Source organism: Periplaneta americana, chromosome 3, assembly GCF_040183065.1.
Source record: "Periplaneta americana isolate PAMFEO1 chromosome 3, P.americana_PAMFEO1_priV1, whole genome shotgun sequence".
Taxonomy (NCBI): domain Eukaryota; kingdom Metazoa; phylum Arthropoda; class Insecta; order Blattodea; family Blattidae; genus Periplaneta; species Periplaneta americana.
Genome location: NC_091119.1, coordinates 208750404 through 208767461, shown reverse-complemented (window position 1 = coordinate 208767461; position 17058 = coordinate 208750404). Strand labels below are relative to the sequence as shown.

The 17058-nt window shown below is 32.5% G+C and overlaps 1 long non-coding RNA gene across 1 annotated transcript in view; it reads right to left on the bottom strand.

The window, feature by feature from the left end:
- Window positions 1-3733: 3733 nt before the first annotated feature.
- LOC138696994 (uncharacterized) overlaps window positions 3734-17058 on the bottom strand; it is a 164614-nt gene continuing 151289 nt past the window's right edge. The window contains exons 2-7 of the long non-coding RNA XR_011331509.1: window positions 9352-10028; window positions 8231-8387; window positions 7874-8124; window positions 7486-7611; window positions 7047-7254; window positions 3734-6806 (exon numbers count right to left, since the gene is read on the bottom strand). This is a non-coding gene — a long non-coding RNA (uncharacterized lncRNA). The remainder of the gene's footprint in view (window positions 6807-7046; window positions 7255-7485; window positions 7612-7873; window positions 8125-8230; window positions 8388-9351; window positions 10029-17058) is intronic.

The window sequence follows — 17058 nt, the reverse complement described above, 5'->3', positions numbered from 1 at the left end:
CCATATATATATTAGTTGAAATGCATAAAGAATAACATATATTTCTCTAAAATGTAGTGTAATTGCATTAATAAAATTTAAAACAATGATTATTAGACACTTCAGACATAATTCACTTGCGAGTTAAGAGGTAATATTATTTTTGGTGCGAAAATTACGTTGTTCGTATGTGTAATATCTGCCTTTATTTCGATTAAATATTGCGAAAGTCTTGCACATTCATTTATGCACGATTCAATAATTTTCAGTTGTACCACACCGATATTTAGATATTGTGGCAACTGTGCTGGAAAGTTCTCGCTGCCTCGGGAGTCGAGCGCGCGTCCGGCAGGAGGAAGGGCGCGCGGGAAGGCAGGCGAGAGGAGAGGAAAAGCTGCGAGACGCTGGCTGCTGTGTGGGGTGAGAAGGGAAGGAGGCCGACTACGGCAGAAGAGGAGAAAGCCGATTGTTGGAGAAACTTCGGGAGACAGTACATTGAGAATGCGTGATCTAGCAAATAAAAGCGAGCAGCCTTCGAGTCGGTCAAGCCAGTTTAGTTTGGACAGCCAGTTCAGTTTGTGAATCAGCAGCATCCAGGCGGAAGCAACGCGTCCGGGAGTCTTGGGTTGAAATTATAGGTTATGTGTACTGTCCCAGTTGCCTCTTTCTGTCTAATTATAGTGGTCAGCAATGCCCTGCCATCCATATGGAAAGTATAGGCTATGTTTACGATATTTATCTTATATTCCTAAATTCGCAATTATATATTATAATTATGCATAATATCATGTATGATATCCCGCACATTCAATTTGTCTGTATTTTAATACTACAATTGAGTACTGAATTATTGTATTTATCTACTACCTAAGAGACGAAGTAACACAATCGTACTTACACTAATTTCATAGGAGTGGTATGGAAAATTTTCTATCTACAATTAAGGAAGGTAGATGTGCTAGATTAAAATCACAATATAAATTCTTTTTTTATTAAATCTCAAAATAGCTTCCATTCTAAAATTAAAATGTTGATGCGAACAGATTATGTTAACATGTAAAATCTCTCTTCAAATTAAAATAACACAGTTTTGTAATTATTTCTGCAACATATTATGCAACAAGAAGTAAAGGGAACTTATGGACACATTACACTAAATAACTTAGCAATGATACACAATCAAGTCGTAATGTAATATTACACTGAGCGGCCGAACAGTGGTTCAAATTTGTATGCTACACTAGCGCCATTGGTGTCTCTAGTTATATCTGTGGTTATATATGTTGTTGTTGTTGTTTTATAATGCCAGGCGTTTGACAATAAAGTCATTTGACCTATTGCACTCCAATATTTTTCAAAAATATTATCATGGCCAGCCACTGAAGCACAGATTTTGAGGTGTTCCGAATCCATTTCTTGGTTTGAGTTGCACAATGGGCAGTTAGGGGACTGATATATTCCAATTCTATGCAGGTGTTTGGCCAAACAATCATGGCCTGTTGCCAATCTAAATGCAGCTACAAACGATTTTCGTGGTAAATCGGGAATTAACTGTGGATTATGATGCAGAAAGTTCCATTTTTTCCCTTGAGATTGTGTTATCAAATTTTGTTTGTTGAAGTCTAAGTATGTAGATTTAATAAAACTCTTCACAGAGTAATACGTAGATTTAGTAACAGGTCTGTAAGTAGCAGTGCTGCCCTTCTTTGCTAAAGCATCCGCATTCTCGTTTCCCAGGATTCCACAATGGGATGGTATCCATTGGAATACAATTCTTTTATTGAGTGATATTAATTGAGAGAACATTTTATTTATTTCTGCTATTTGAGATGAAGGTATGTGTTTAGAGACTATTGATAGAATAGCTGCTTTGGAGTCTGACAATATAACTGCATTCTTAAATTTATTGATGTGACATAGAAGATTCCTGAGACTTTCACTTATTGCAATGATTTCTCCATCAAATCTTGTTGTTCCTTACCCAAGAGATCTATAAAGTGAGAAGAGACAGCACGTAACACCTGCACCGGCACCTTGTTCTCTGGAGATCAAGGATCCTTCAGTGTATAAATGAAGCCATTTTTTTGGAGGGTAATAAATTTAGCGCGTACACATCCCGTAAGGGCAAGGGCCTCCTGTTGTCACAGGGAATTGCTCATAAGTAGACTCCTAAGGTGAGCTTACCTAATATTAATTGTCTCTAAAGACAATTGTCTTAGTATTTCAGTGTTTACTTCTGATTTAAGTATTTCTTCTGTTAAATTTAGATTATATTCTATATTTAATAGAGTTAAAGGGTTTGGTTTAATTTGTAAGTTTTCTTTTAAATTCGGGATATTGATTTTCTGTTTTAATTCTTGAACAATAGAAATGAAACTTTTTTGAATTTTCAATCTACAGAGAGGACTGTATGAATGCCAATTGTTTCCTGGTAATCTGATAAGTTTTTCATATTGAATCAGTGCTTTTTCTTCTATTGTCATTTTGATGCTGTTAATATTAGTGAGGAATCTCATAGAATCTATTGGAGTTGTTTTGATTCCACCAATAATGAGTCTGAGAGCGTGGTTTTGAACATATTCTATGTCGTTTATGAAAGGTGAAGTAATTAAAATTTCTCCGCAGTATGTCAGCACTGGCTGTATAAACGTTTTGTACCGGTATGTGGTGTTCAAAGTATTCCTAGAGCATCCCCATTTCTTTCCTGCTAGTCTTTTTAGAAGGGAGAATCTTTTACGAGCTTTTTCAGAAATGTATTTCAAATGGTTGCTCCATGTTAACTTACTATCGAAAATAACTCCAAGATATTTGGATTCATAAGTCCTAGGAAGGTGTTGGCCATTGTATTGGATATTGAATTCTCTTTCTTTTTTGCCAAGTGAAAATATTTGGTAATTACTTTTGCTTAAATTGAGTGTCATCAAATTTGATGTATTCCATTCATGTAGTTGATTTAGAGCTTTAAGAGCAGAATTTTGAATTTTGTCTCTATGTCTGTAAGATCCGGAAGTCCACAAAACTATATCATCTGCAAATAGTGCTGTTTTCATGTTTGATTCCTATAATAGGGAGGGTAAGTCATTTATATAAATATTGAATAAAGTTGTGCTGAGGACAGCGCCCTGAGGTATAGTGAGGATCACGTAAGTTCAGTTCCCAAACAGCAAATATTTCCGCCTTGTCAGCGTTGCCAACTGTTACCAGATATCACCACATGTAGTAAAATCACGATCCTATGTACTGAATGACTTCTTTACTCACCGTACTTTACCTTAATGTTGGAAGGTTATTCTAAATAGTTTCAATAATAATGAGAAATGTATTGCTATGTTCTATTCTTTTATTCCTTTACATTATTATTAGTATTAGCATTAATAGGTTACTAGACGTAAATATACAACAAAGTATAGTATATAATATTCAAGAATCAAATCTGTTCCAAGACCAATTAAATTATTGTCACTTCACTTCAAAGATTCCAGCGTACATATACTGTACTTCCTAAAGGTAGATAAATTAATAACCAATTGACTTTTGGTTGGAATTCGAATGAACTTCTGATTATCTTTTGAAATTAGTAAGGAAATGGATAATACAACTATGCTAAAACTGAAATAATAATAAATCAACTTACAAAAATAATTTTGGTCCTTAAAAGCCATAAGTAATTTCACTTCTAGATACCTTTTTAAAGATTTCATTTGTTTGTAAATTGCTTAATAATGCTACACTTACACTTATTATTTCTGCAACTCCACGTCTGTCATTGAAAAAATGTATGATACATAACTGTGAAGTCTCTTTTTGGCTCTTGTGTCCTAAATTTAAATAAGAAAAAGCAAATGATTCAAGAAATGTGAGCTGGTGAAAATTAAATACTCAATTAATAAAATAATTACTACCAAAAGAATATTTTATTAATTCTATACAAAAGATGGATTACACAGAACAGATGGCCAGAAATCATAGATTTATACACAACATACAGCATGAAACGATCATCAAAAAATGCTTTTTGTACACAATAACATCTTTCAAACGAAGTGAAATAGCCAATAAGTTCAATAAATATTATGCTAATAAGTAATAACTATAATTAATAATTATCTACAAGCTGTAAAAGGGAATAAAATAGTATATTGTTGAAATTAGGGGGTTATGGTTTATTACGTGTATTTATAATTTTAATTACTTTTACTACATTTAATTATATTTTAATTTCTATTAGATTAGTTGGTGGTGTGGTTGTTAGTTTTATCTGTGTACGTCAGACTATTAAGGAAAAACTGAAAGAAATATTAAATCTACTATCTACTTTATATAACAATATTTAATCAAGAACTGAATATTACTATTAATTTAATAACATAAGACCCAAAACATCTCCAAGTCCAGACAATACACATGCTGATTTTCTTAAACATGTTGGCAAACAAGCAAACTCACTACTTTTATCTTGTAATCTCATCTAAAATACAATATCTGTCTGGAGAAAATCTATCATAACATCAATTTTGAAAAGCAATTATTCAACTAATATCTTTTCGAGTTATCGACAGATACCACTTACTAGTATGATAGCCAAAATTATGGAAGAGATGATTTCATAGATTGAATTGGTTCCTGGAATCTAGTAACTAACTTTCATTTTATTGGGTTGACTTTAGAGAATTGCATTCAACAAATGGACAGATTTTAAATTTTAGTCAAGATATTAAAGATATTTTAAACAGAAAACAAAACAACTTAACAATTTTAATTTATTTTCAAGGATCATATGGCTCTGTAGATATAAATCACTTAAGAAATTGCAAACTTAGGGTGTCCATGATAAAGTGTTACACTGGGTCAGTGACTTGATTATTTGATTCATTGTCACAAATATGTAAATAGAGACAGATTCATCTGGGCTTCCCACATTGTTGTTTTCAGGAATACATTTTCCAATATTAATGTCGATGGTCTAACTAAAGAAATAGATCTTATGATAATCTCATCATTTGCAGATAATATGGTTGTCTAGAACAAAAAATCACAGTCCACAAATATTAATAAACTGAGCCAAAATCCCAACAGACTTTTTGACTCTACTTGGAGAACTCAAACTTGCTCAATTAAGGGAAACTTTACTAATAAAACACAATCCCAAGTTATTTCAAAATGAATAGTATATAAGTTAACTTTAACAGATGATGTTAAGAAATGTGATACTTCTCCAGACATTTTAAAAATCATTAGAAACGATAAATGATCTGGTCAGTGAGTGACTACATACAGTATTTTTTATAGATGGATCCTGTTTACCAAGCCATAGATGTAGTGGTGTTGTAGTACAATACCAGTATATTCCCTTTTACAGGGAATTATATTCAAACACTTGTTTGCCCCATTTTAACCGTGACAACGCTTTTTAGCTTTTTAAACATTCTGGTTATTGTATTGTGTTTGTGTTTAGTGAAAGATTTTAGATAAGGGCGCAAATAGCCATAGTAGCTGACGCGCCCTTTTTAAACGCCACTAACTAACTAACTAACTTCAAACACTGACTAATTTTGATAGTGAAAATTTAGATACACTTTTAAGCTTACAAAATCTCCAGTATCGACTTCATAAATCTGAGAAGGCTGTCATACTATCAGATTCAAAATCAGATGTTCTTGCTGCAGTAATGGACGTAACAGCATGAAATCTCAATATTTTACAGTGTTTTAATATTTTAAGCAAAATGGTCGAATTACATCGACGACTGGTACTTCCGTGGATCCATGAACTTTATGGAGTGGGAGGTAATGAGGTAGCTGAAAGGTAGCAAAATTACTGTAAGGTTATCTATACCTGCATCTTACCACACTGTTAAAAGAATAACAAGATCAGAACATGACAATGTGGTAACAAAAATCGGAATGATTCTAAAGCAAATGAAAAAATTGCAATAGGCCATCCGGGGTCTGCTCCACGATGGAGGAAAATCCTCAGAAGAAACCAACTAATCAGACCAAATGGGGGATCCAAACTACCCTCGAGTGCAGCTCTGAATTTGCAGGCCAACGAGTCTACCGACTAAGCTACATTGGTGGCTCCACTAAAAATATGAAGTACATGGCACTCAGATTATTAAATTGACAAACCTAAACAATTATTCATCAGTTAAGCTATAAAATATAATACATAGCAAGCAAGTTAATTCAATTTAAAAGTATAAACAATTCAATCAGTTGAAATATACAGAAACTGATAATAAATATCATGCAAATTACTTCACATTACAAGCATAAACAATTCATCACTTGTGGTATACAGCCTACTATTTAATTTACAGCACATACAATTCATCAGTTAAGCTATAGACCTACAGTCTACTATTCAATTTACAGCATATATAATTCATCAATTAAGCGAAACAAAAATATAGTACAATACATAGTAAAAATAATACACCTAATTTAATAACTGAACTTCTATGAAAATCTACAGTGGCAGTACTCATTATCACAGGCCATGATTGTCTCAAATATTTACAAAGAACTGATATTTCAGAATCTCCCCATGCCATTTCTGAAATCTCAATGAAGATATGGATCATTGTCTTGACTGTTTAACTTTACACAGCTTTCAATCATCTGGTTAAATATTGGAGTGCAAGATAACAAATGACATCAACTGCTGAACACTTGGTATCAATCAACCAACAACTTCATTACATTAAAGGGGAAAAAAAACTGAAAGAATTAATTGTATATAGACACAACACATAAGACAAGGCAGCTTCAGAACAGTAATTGGCAAGGCTCTGTTGTTTTAGGATTCTTATGTAGATTCAATTTCACCTGAAAGAAAAAAGTAGCATCTATAAGTAGTAGTAGTAGTAGTAGTAGTAGTAGTAGTAGTAGTAGTAGTAGTAGTAAAGATAATAATAATAATAATAATAATAATAATAATGACTGTAAAGTATGGAAATTAATATTGTAATGTAATATCAAAAGGTGATTTCACACCATCAACTCTTATCATTTAGTACAACTCTTATCATTTAGTACAACAAATCTATTATATTCAGTTGCAATCACCAGTAGCTGTTCTTTCCTCCATTTTGTTGTTGGCTGATATTTCACAAGTCTGCTATGATATGCAGCACTATCCATGACAATAACGCATTGCCCTAATGTTCTCAGGTCAACAACTGTGTTTGCACCCACTTCTCAACTACAGGGCTATTCATAGCACTATGGTAGTCCTGACTTTTCTTTCAATTGTATGAAAAAATTAAATCAGCACCTGCAATAAAAATTATACCTGGGCATATAATTACGTCACATGAATTCACAGCATTTAAATAAAGAAAATAAAACATAACATAACATAACATAACATGACATGACATGAGATCCTCTTTGGTGAAAGGCTTTCCCACGTTTTTATTTAGTCACCAATTTTTATATTTTTGTACCCTGATTTAAAAAATTACTCTTGCCAAATTTATGTAAAATATAAATCAATATAACTTACCGAGTATAAATCCACCTTTCATTCCGGCATCTAATCTTCCACCCTCATTTGTTGGTCTATGAATAACACCATTCATGTCACTGGAAACTTCACCTGGTTTATTTCATGAATAAGTGGGTGATCATACTTAAAAAAACAGAGAGAGAAAAGCAATTCACATTGACACTCTAAGAGACACAACAATTTTAAAGACAGGAAAACCGTTCAAGAATTTTATAACTAACCTCTAGTTATAATATGAAACTATTAATTGCAAAACATGTTGTTCCCACCTGAATTCATTACTAGTAGCCTATATTAATTGCAATTACATATTCCACATAAGTGTTAATCTATTTGTTAGTAAAAAATTCAATCACTCAATGTCTCACAATACATTGAAATTTACCATTCATAAAAATCCAAGTCTCATCCAAGAATACCACGGGTTTAGAGTTCTCACGCTCCACATTTCTTATATATTCTCTTAAAAACGAATAACATCACTTTCTCATACATGTGTATAAGGATCCCCTTTGCTCCATAGAAATTTCATCTCTTTCAAAATTTTTTTCACCGATGATAAGGATACTCTAAATAAATATGTTTCATAATCATCATTCATATGTTGCAGAACTTTTGCTGCTGTTAGTACTTCCCCTGTAACAGTAAATGAAAATTATGCCATATTTTTATACATAGGCCTATGACTAATATCAGAATTACATTGCATAAATCAACACAATAATTCCTGTAACTTCCCTACCTTTATGTAACTTGTCATAAATAAATCTCGCAATTGCATCTTTCGTAAAATCATCAGCATCAGTCACTGGATGTTTACGTAGTCTATATTTTCCTGGTGTCACGAGTGGGGTCCCCTTGTGTGAATTGATCACTTTCGTGGCTGTAGTTAAGCCAAGCTGTAATAATAAAACAATAACATAATACTTCTAAAAATTGTTATATCATAAAATTCATGCATAATACCAACATTTACAGCTATATGAATAGAAAATGATCAACATGTTAGGTTGGGTCTACGATAGGTTTAAGTAGGCTAATATTTAGGTAATTCTCCAGAAAAGCTACACCAAAGAAGGCATAATTTTATTTTGTTTAATTGATTTCTGTGATATTTACATAGTGATGAACACGTGGTTTTAGTGCACAGCCACAAATACTTTCAGCACAAAAATCCTTTGACACTTACCTGTATATTCTAATGCATTGTTGTAGTCCCTCCCTCAAACTTGTTACTAATTACCAATATAACATGCGAGAGGTCCAGGACGAAGAGAAATGGTTAGTTTCCCAGTAGTGCGTCCTCGTCCTCTCGAGTGTTATATCTTAACAAGTACTTTGGGTGGGGTAGCTTTTCTGAAGAAACACCATATTTAATATTACTTAGACCAGTCATGAATAAATTATTCAGCCACAGTCAACGTTCCTATGCTTTATAGAGTATGTTATATAGTTATTATATAAAACTGAATTATTTTTAAGCACCATAACAGGCCAACATTCATGTAATATTTGCTGCAATATCAAGTTAATAATTACAATATGACTTGTATTTTCTTCGGCCGATGTGGCATGTAAATTGTGATCTGAACGGTTAATTTAATATCAAAAGAGAAAACTGGAAATTTACTTTCGTGCTGTTTGATTACTTGTTCGTCTAATTTGTAAATGTATTTAAGCTATCACCTACTGCAGTATTACAGTATCTTAAATGTATTTAGTTTGGCAATATGAAAATCACTGACTTGATTAAACATTAGGCCTAACCTAAAAATTTATTTTGTTTCACCACAATCATGAAATTATTAGTGCAAACTCCTAAAACTGAATACCACTTTGAAATGTATGCTTAAGAATACTTACTCCTAATAATTGTCCTATTCTGGTTGTAATTGCTGTCTCCGTTAGCATAATTCCTTCTTCATTATCTTCTTTCTTCAACTCATTATACACGTGAACTACAGATTTCTGAAGCGTACTCTGAATGCCACACATTTTCTTCCTTGGAGGAGTCACTGCAACACTATTTCATTTTTTTGACATAGTAATAAAAATCTAAACACGAAAGAAATTCATTAAAATTTGAAATAATATTTCTATCCATTACCCACGTGCATTATCACGCCCAAGTATATTATATTCATTCGTACTTATCTGACTATTCTTGAATTATAACCACAACGCAACACATAACATAACTATTATGTATTAATATTAATACTAATATTAATTAATTATTAATAAGTTCGAATTTCACTATCTTCCAGTAACCGGCTGAGAAATCTAGTACAATTTTAATTTCATGGAACTCCAGTACCGGCAAATATTGTCGATATTTGCCTCAGCTGCCAACATACCGGTTACAAAATCACTATCATTTATAGTATTTGTCAGTATCGAAATTCGAAAAGAAGTTGGCAAAAGAAAATTCAACCTTCAAACTAGAAAATCACCATAATCCACTAGCATTTGTAGTAATGGGGGAAAAATGGTTAGGTTTCACCCTTAGGGTATCAAGTTACCTGGTCTTCCCTATAGACCTCGATATATTTGTCTGTAACTAGAAAGTGAGTTATTGAATTTAGTGGCAATTAATCTTTGACTAAGGAATTCCAATATCCATCTGAACATATTGCTGGAGATACCTAATTTCTGGAGTTTTAGTAATAATTTATTTCTCCAAACAGAGTCATATGCTAACTGAAAGTCAATAAATATTGCCAAGGTATCTTCTTTCTTGTTAAAACTGTCTTTTATTTCTTGGCCGAGGCGTATGACTTGTTCATTGGTAGAGTGTAGTTGTCGAAAGCTGGCTTGTCTTGGTGATAAAAGATTTTGGGATTCTAAATACCAAGTTAATCTGTTGGAGATCATGAACTCCATGGTTTTTGCTATCATGCTTAATAGTGCTATTGGTCGATAACTATTAATATCATGAGCAGCTTTCCCTTTTTTGTGAATTGGTACAATGATTGCTTTTTTCCAAGCTGCAGGAATTGAGGTGTTCCATGATAAATTGAAAATGGATAAAAGTACAGACTTGGCTTTTCCCCCCAAGATGTTTAAAAAATTCGGAATGAATGTTGTCGGGGCCAGGAGATTTCTTGGTTTTTAAATTTTGTATAGCTATAGTTAATTCTTTGGAAGTAAAATTTTTATGAAATATTTCAGGTTTTGTACTAGTAATATTGTTTTTATTATTTTTATGTAATTTTCTTTTGATAAATTTGTCAGTTTTTTTTTTTATATTGGGATGTAATCTGTGAGAGTTTGAGTACCGGTAGTGTTTATTAAATGCGTTTGCTATATGTCTACTATCTGTTAGCGTTTTGTTATCTATACTAATAATAAATCTGTAGCCGAAATTTTTCTGGTAATTTTCGATTTTCCAAAAATAATTGGTCCTAACATATGTAATTAATCACCCTGAAACCGAAAATCGCTTTTTTGAAATTTTTGTTTCTATGTCTGTCTGTCTGTCTGTCTGTATGTTTGTTACCTTTTCACGCAATAATGGCTGAACGGATTTCAATGAAAATTGGAACATAAATTAAGTTCGTTGTAACTTAGATTTTAGGCTATATGGCATTCAAAATACATTATTTAAAAGGGGGGTTATAAGGGGGCCTGAATTAAATAAATCGAAATATCTCGCTTATTATTGATTTTTGTGAAAAATGTTACATAACAAAAGTTTCTTTAAAAATAATTTCCGATAAGTTTTATTCTTTGAAAAATTTTGATAGGACTGATATTTAATGAGATAAATGAGTTTTAAAATTAAAATAACTGCCATCTAAGGCCGTGTAATGAACTAAAAAACAAATGACTTCGTCTATAAGGGGCCTTGGACAGCAACAATCGAAAGCTATGAAAGATAGCCTACAGATAATGTTTCTGTATTTGTATGAAGTAATATCGGAAGCTAAATCAACCGATTTGTATAATTAATTATTAATTCACCATTGGAAAGTGTAGTTTCTCTAGATGGACATAATGCTATAATGTTATTACAGTAACTTCTGAGTGAATCGAGGACAGGTAAGATTAAAATAGCTTCTTATGCACAGAAAACTTGATAAGCTATTCTGTACATTCGTTTCCTGTATTTCCTAAAATAATTTTTATGACCAAATGAGTGTCTCTGGATCAAAATGATCGCATTTTAATTATGCAAATACAATTTAAATTAAGTACCATAATAAACGATTTATCCTTATATCAAACGCGAATGTTCCCTGGATCAAACGTCCTATTTTAATTATGTAACTACTTTATATTTATTTCTAATGGGTGCAGCGGAGCGCACGCGTACGGCTAGTTAAGAATAATAGGTTGGCTAGTATTTTATTACAAACTCTTTGGGTAGAGCCTTCTTCAATTACAAGCCGGAGCCATACATCGGGAACACTGTAATTAACTGTCAACAGGAAGCCTACCACACAGAACACGTGTTTGTGCTAATGCCGATTTTCAATGTAAATTAATGTTACAATATAAGTGTGTGTCGATGGAATTATGTTCGCGGTCGAACCAAACGTTAATTGTTGATGTATTATAAACTAAGTGCGTGTTGGCAATAAAAACAAGACAATAAATGAAAATATGGCTGCAGTCTTTGGCAATTTTTACGGTTATTAACAGGGAACGGATTTATATGGACTAAAAATATATGAAATATGTAAATATATATGTAGTTATTTTTACCAAAATATGGAATTAAATATGGATTTTTACCAAAATATGGAATTAAATATGGACTTAAAATTATAAAAAAATGACTATGTACGTTAAATATTGGTACATTTTAATCAAACTAAACAAAAAATATAATAGACGTACCTTATCTTCCAATGTAGTTTCAACAAAACACAATTTTTATTGTCTGTTACCATAACAATAGGTTACAAACATTTCTTTCAAGTGCTGAAAAGTGAATCTTCTTCTATTGTCTCTGAGGATAGATTTATACTGACTAAAAGAGCGTTCGACGTCACAAGAAGTAACTGGTACATAATTCAATTTCACAATGTCTGCTGGGGATAAGTCCAAGTTAATCTTCACTGTTGATTCACCACTCATCACAGCAACAACCTTTTGTAGTTCTTCATATCCAGGGTTTTTTGAAAGTACAGTGTCCACCTTAGCTCTTACTGCATCTGCAACTTTACCTCTACCACGATTCAGTTGTTCCACAGTACTATTTATAATTTCAAAACTTTCAGATAGTGAAAGGTGCCTATTTTGGAGACTTTTGAGCGTTTTTATGATGCATGAAAATGTATGCTGAATGTGAGCTAAGTCATTCTTCACACTTATGTCACAGGTAACTGTTTTCGCAGTATCAATTGAGACTGCATCTTCAGAGTCCAAAGCAAGGAGAACATTGTTAATAGAGTCTATATGTTCGGCATAATATTCAACTGCTTCTAGCCATGTACCCCATCTAGTTAAAATTGGCTTTGGTGGCAATGGAATTTCAGGGTACATTTCTTTCAACACGTTAACTCTACTGGGAGCTTTGAGAAATACTTTTTTCACTGATGAAATCAACAAATCTACTTTAGGGAAATTGTCTCTGACCACTTCTGCCACACGATGAAATGCATGCGCCACACAAGTAAAATGAGTCAATTTAGGATATACAACAGATAATGCTTGTCCAGCTTTGACCATATAAGGGGCAGCATCGCTAATAAAGAATAACACATTATCGTACATAATACCCTTTGGCCACAGGATACCCATAGCTTCGTTGAACAGTTTAACTATAGTTTTGTTATTGCACTTTTCTAGAACATCACAATGTAAAAGAATTCGTTCAGAATATTGTTCACTTAACAAACCGATAACTACATTACCAACAAGTCTACCTTCTTTGTCGGGAGTCTCATCAATGGAAACCCAAATTGAACTATCTTTAATTTCATCTCTTATCTTCTGTATTGTCTCATCGTAGATGGATGGAGCATACGTCTTCCTAAGTGTTGACTCATCCGGGATTGTATGTTGAGTATATTTTTCAAGGAATTCCCTGAAGACCTTATTCTTTAGTTTGTAGAGAGGAATATCAGCAGAGATGAGAGAACGGCACAGGTCGATGTTAAACTCAGATCTTACATTCGATGTTGTTGGTTGTGTTAAAAACAATTGTCTCTGCTTGGAATTTAGTTGTTTGTTGGCCTGATGTTTACTAGTTGTAATGTGTTGTTGCACCAGGAACTTTTGTGTAGATGATACTGCACACTGACACAAATTACAAAATAATATTTTATTGTCAGTTGATAAACCATCTTCTTTAAATTCTGAAATGTAACTTGTTAGTTTTGATTTTAAATTGACTGAATGACGTACTTTTGGCATATTTACCGTCTTTATAGTATGATTTACAAAACTGAACCTATGTGTACTCTGACTGGCATTTAACTGTTGAGCTGCACAACTGAAGTCTGTTAAAAATTTTAAATTAAATTAATACAGTTTTGTAACTTAATTTCCCATTGTTGATAGGACTGCTAATTTTCAAATAACTCTGATGTTAAAGGGATTACTGAACATGTGTTTAAATCTCTATTGTTGAAATGTATTTTTAAAAGTTAATGGAATTTTGTTTTGTTTTATTGTTAAACCTAATATAATATGGACTGTTTTATATGAAATATGGAAAATATATGGAAATTAACGAAAATATGTACTAAACTCTAAAATATGGAAAAATATGGAAAATAAAAGTAGGATTTTTCAACCCTACACATTGTGAAACATAAAGATAATGCAAAATATAAATTATATTAGCTTTATAAGTAAATATGTATTTACATATAAATCCTTTCCCTGGTTATTAATAATGACAAAATGATTGACAAATTCTTCTAAATATTAAATATTGTATAAACCACATTTTTATAGTCTTATTTGTGGTTTGTGGTGAATCAGAATTCTAGCCAAATTGTTGGGTCTCGCCTGCTATATCCATAAAGTTACGCCGTTGATTTTCAAGTTCATTGTAAACAGCTGTTTTGTGATCCCATAAATCAGGCATGTCAGAAATCAGACACTGAAAGTGCAGTGTATGTGTGCAGAACGCCGGTCTGTGCAGATTGCGTCATTCACGTGTTGCTCTTTCCAGTTCTTCACGGGAGGGATGTATAAGAATCTATTCTGCACTTCTAGTGTCCAATGAAATTAACATTTGGACATTATAAACATACTTAGCAGAAGAAAAAAACACAATTATTGTCAGTGTCTATATTTGACAATAATTGTAACACAAGAAACAATAGACTTACTCAGTTACAATTCACAAAGCAGTCGTTTGTAAAGAATAATTTATTTACATGATTTATATACAGTATTTGAAGAAAATATAAATATTGCAGTAATTTCGAAACAACAAAAAACGAACACAGTATTTCATTTTACATAGTAGGTACTGATTATTTCAAAGTAATACTCTTTCATTGTTCCTCAAGCATTATTGGGACCATTGGTGCACAAATGTTAAAGAAAATATTTTACTCCCCATTGCATGCAATTGGACATTGTGAGGCTTTTACACTGGAATCATTTCCTTGCTGTATATTAATATAAATTCACATTATTATTAATAAATTGGATAAATTAAGCTTGAATTTAAATTTATATACAGTTTATTTGGAAAACGTTGAGCAAGTATCAGCAAGTTGGGAGCGTTACTGAATTGAGTTAAAAGAGTAGTTCACAAGCTGTGAAGCGAGGACATTTTCTTTATGTCAGGTTTAAAGATTTATTAACATAAGTATATTAAGATAATATAGTAACGTGAGATGGAAAATTCGCCATTATGTATTATTTTTCGAGAAAATTTTTCCGCCTTACAAATAGTTTCTTTCTTCCTTCCCTTACAACCTCAAGAGCCTCACATGTATTCTTCACTCAATATTCTCATCTCTTATCAGCTTATCAAATAAAAGTTGTAAGTCGTCTAACCATTTATGGCTGTGTTAGTACAGACTCCAAAACAACATCATTGTCATGTTTGTCTTGCCATGAAAGTACTAATTAAGAAATTAGAGCTGGCGAATATCATATTTTGAGAACTTTACTTATCTGATTTAAATTCTCACATCACTATTAGGTCCACATGATATGATGAAAGCCTTTCATTTTAAAATAATTACTGTTGGCTGAGGAAAACATCGTAACAGTTATGTTATATGATTCGTGATTTCTCTTCTTCGATATATCTGTGGACTCCTCACTTTATTTTCATAACGCATTCACAATCACAGCTCAATGAGCACACCCGTACTGATCTGTGTTACTGAAACAAAAGCTGTTCTGCTACTGCAGGTAATGTACAGCCCTGTCGCATTCCCCTCCAAGCCGATTCACTCCCTCCAGGTAGGGGAATAGGAAATTCACATTGCACAGAGACCAGTGCACAATGTGCGCGACTGCACAATGTGCAGGGTTTTGACATTCCTGCCATAAATGTTGCAGTTTTGTTGAAGATTCGGAATGCCTGCTATATGTTAGAACTACCTATAATTTATAGATGCATACATTCACTTTGTTGGTTATTATTTCTTTTGTAATAAATGAGTTATAAACATGTTTCTTTTAACTTCGTATTTACAGGATTTAAAGTTCACCGAGTCTACGCTAGTTGGCACATACTTAATAGAGAATGATGTTTTGTTATGTATTATGTTGAAGGTATGTTTCTTCATTTTTTCATTGATCTTTATATTTGGCCTAACTTATTTACATCGTCATATTTTATTATAATATGTCAGTAGTTTTCTCTATTAAAATTTTTATTTTATTTGCATAATTTACATTCTTAGCTTGTTTTCTGTAGTTATATTTATTTAAAATTATATCTTAAAAAATTTATAGCAAATAATTTAGGATAACAGTGTTGTTGTCGTGACTGGCCAGGTTCAAACTAAAACTGGCTTCCTGGGCATCTGAAATACAGTATTTATAGAAAATCACGATCGATAATAGCATAAGATAATATTAAAATGTATCCTAGACCTTTCACGTTACAATGGAAAACATTGTCAATTTGCTAGCCACAAATTTGTTAATTGAATGGAACTTATGAATACTGAGTAGGAACTTACGACTTTATTGCATTACTGATTTTATTATTTTCGGTGCAAGGAATATCTTATTTATTTACCTTTGTATTATCAATAAAAAACATGTTTTTTTGTAATTATTTTAAGTGGCAGTCTTTGTATGTAAGTAGCCTACTTGCGCCGTATTCTGAAGTATAGCTAGAATTGCAATAAAACACAATTTTCGAATCCATAATAATTTACATCACTACTCTGAATCTTGATCTTACCTTTGTGCATAAAGTAATATTGAAAAAAAGACACGTTACATACAACGAAAGCAATGAGCAAGCACAATAAATTATTACTAATCATCAATATCACTTTAGAATCTCCCGCCTCCACTCAGAGTTGCCAAACTACCCATGCTCCGGCTGCCGTATACTCCATGGAGTTTCATTGAGGTTTATAATGTTGAGATCACTGTGCAATTTGCAGCTGTGCTTCCATCTAGCAGCGGTCT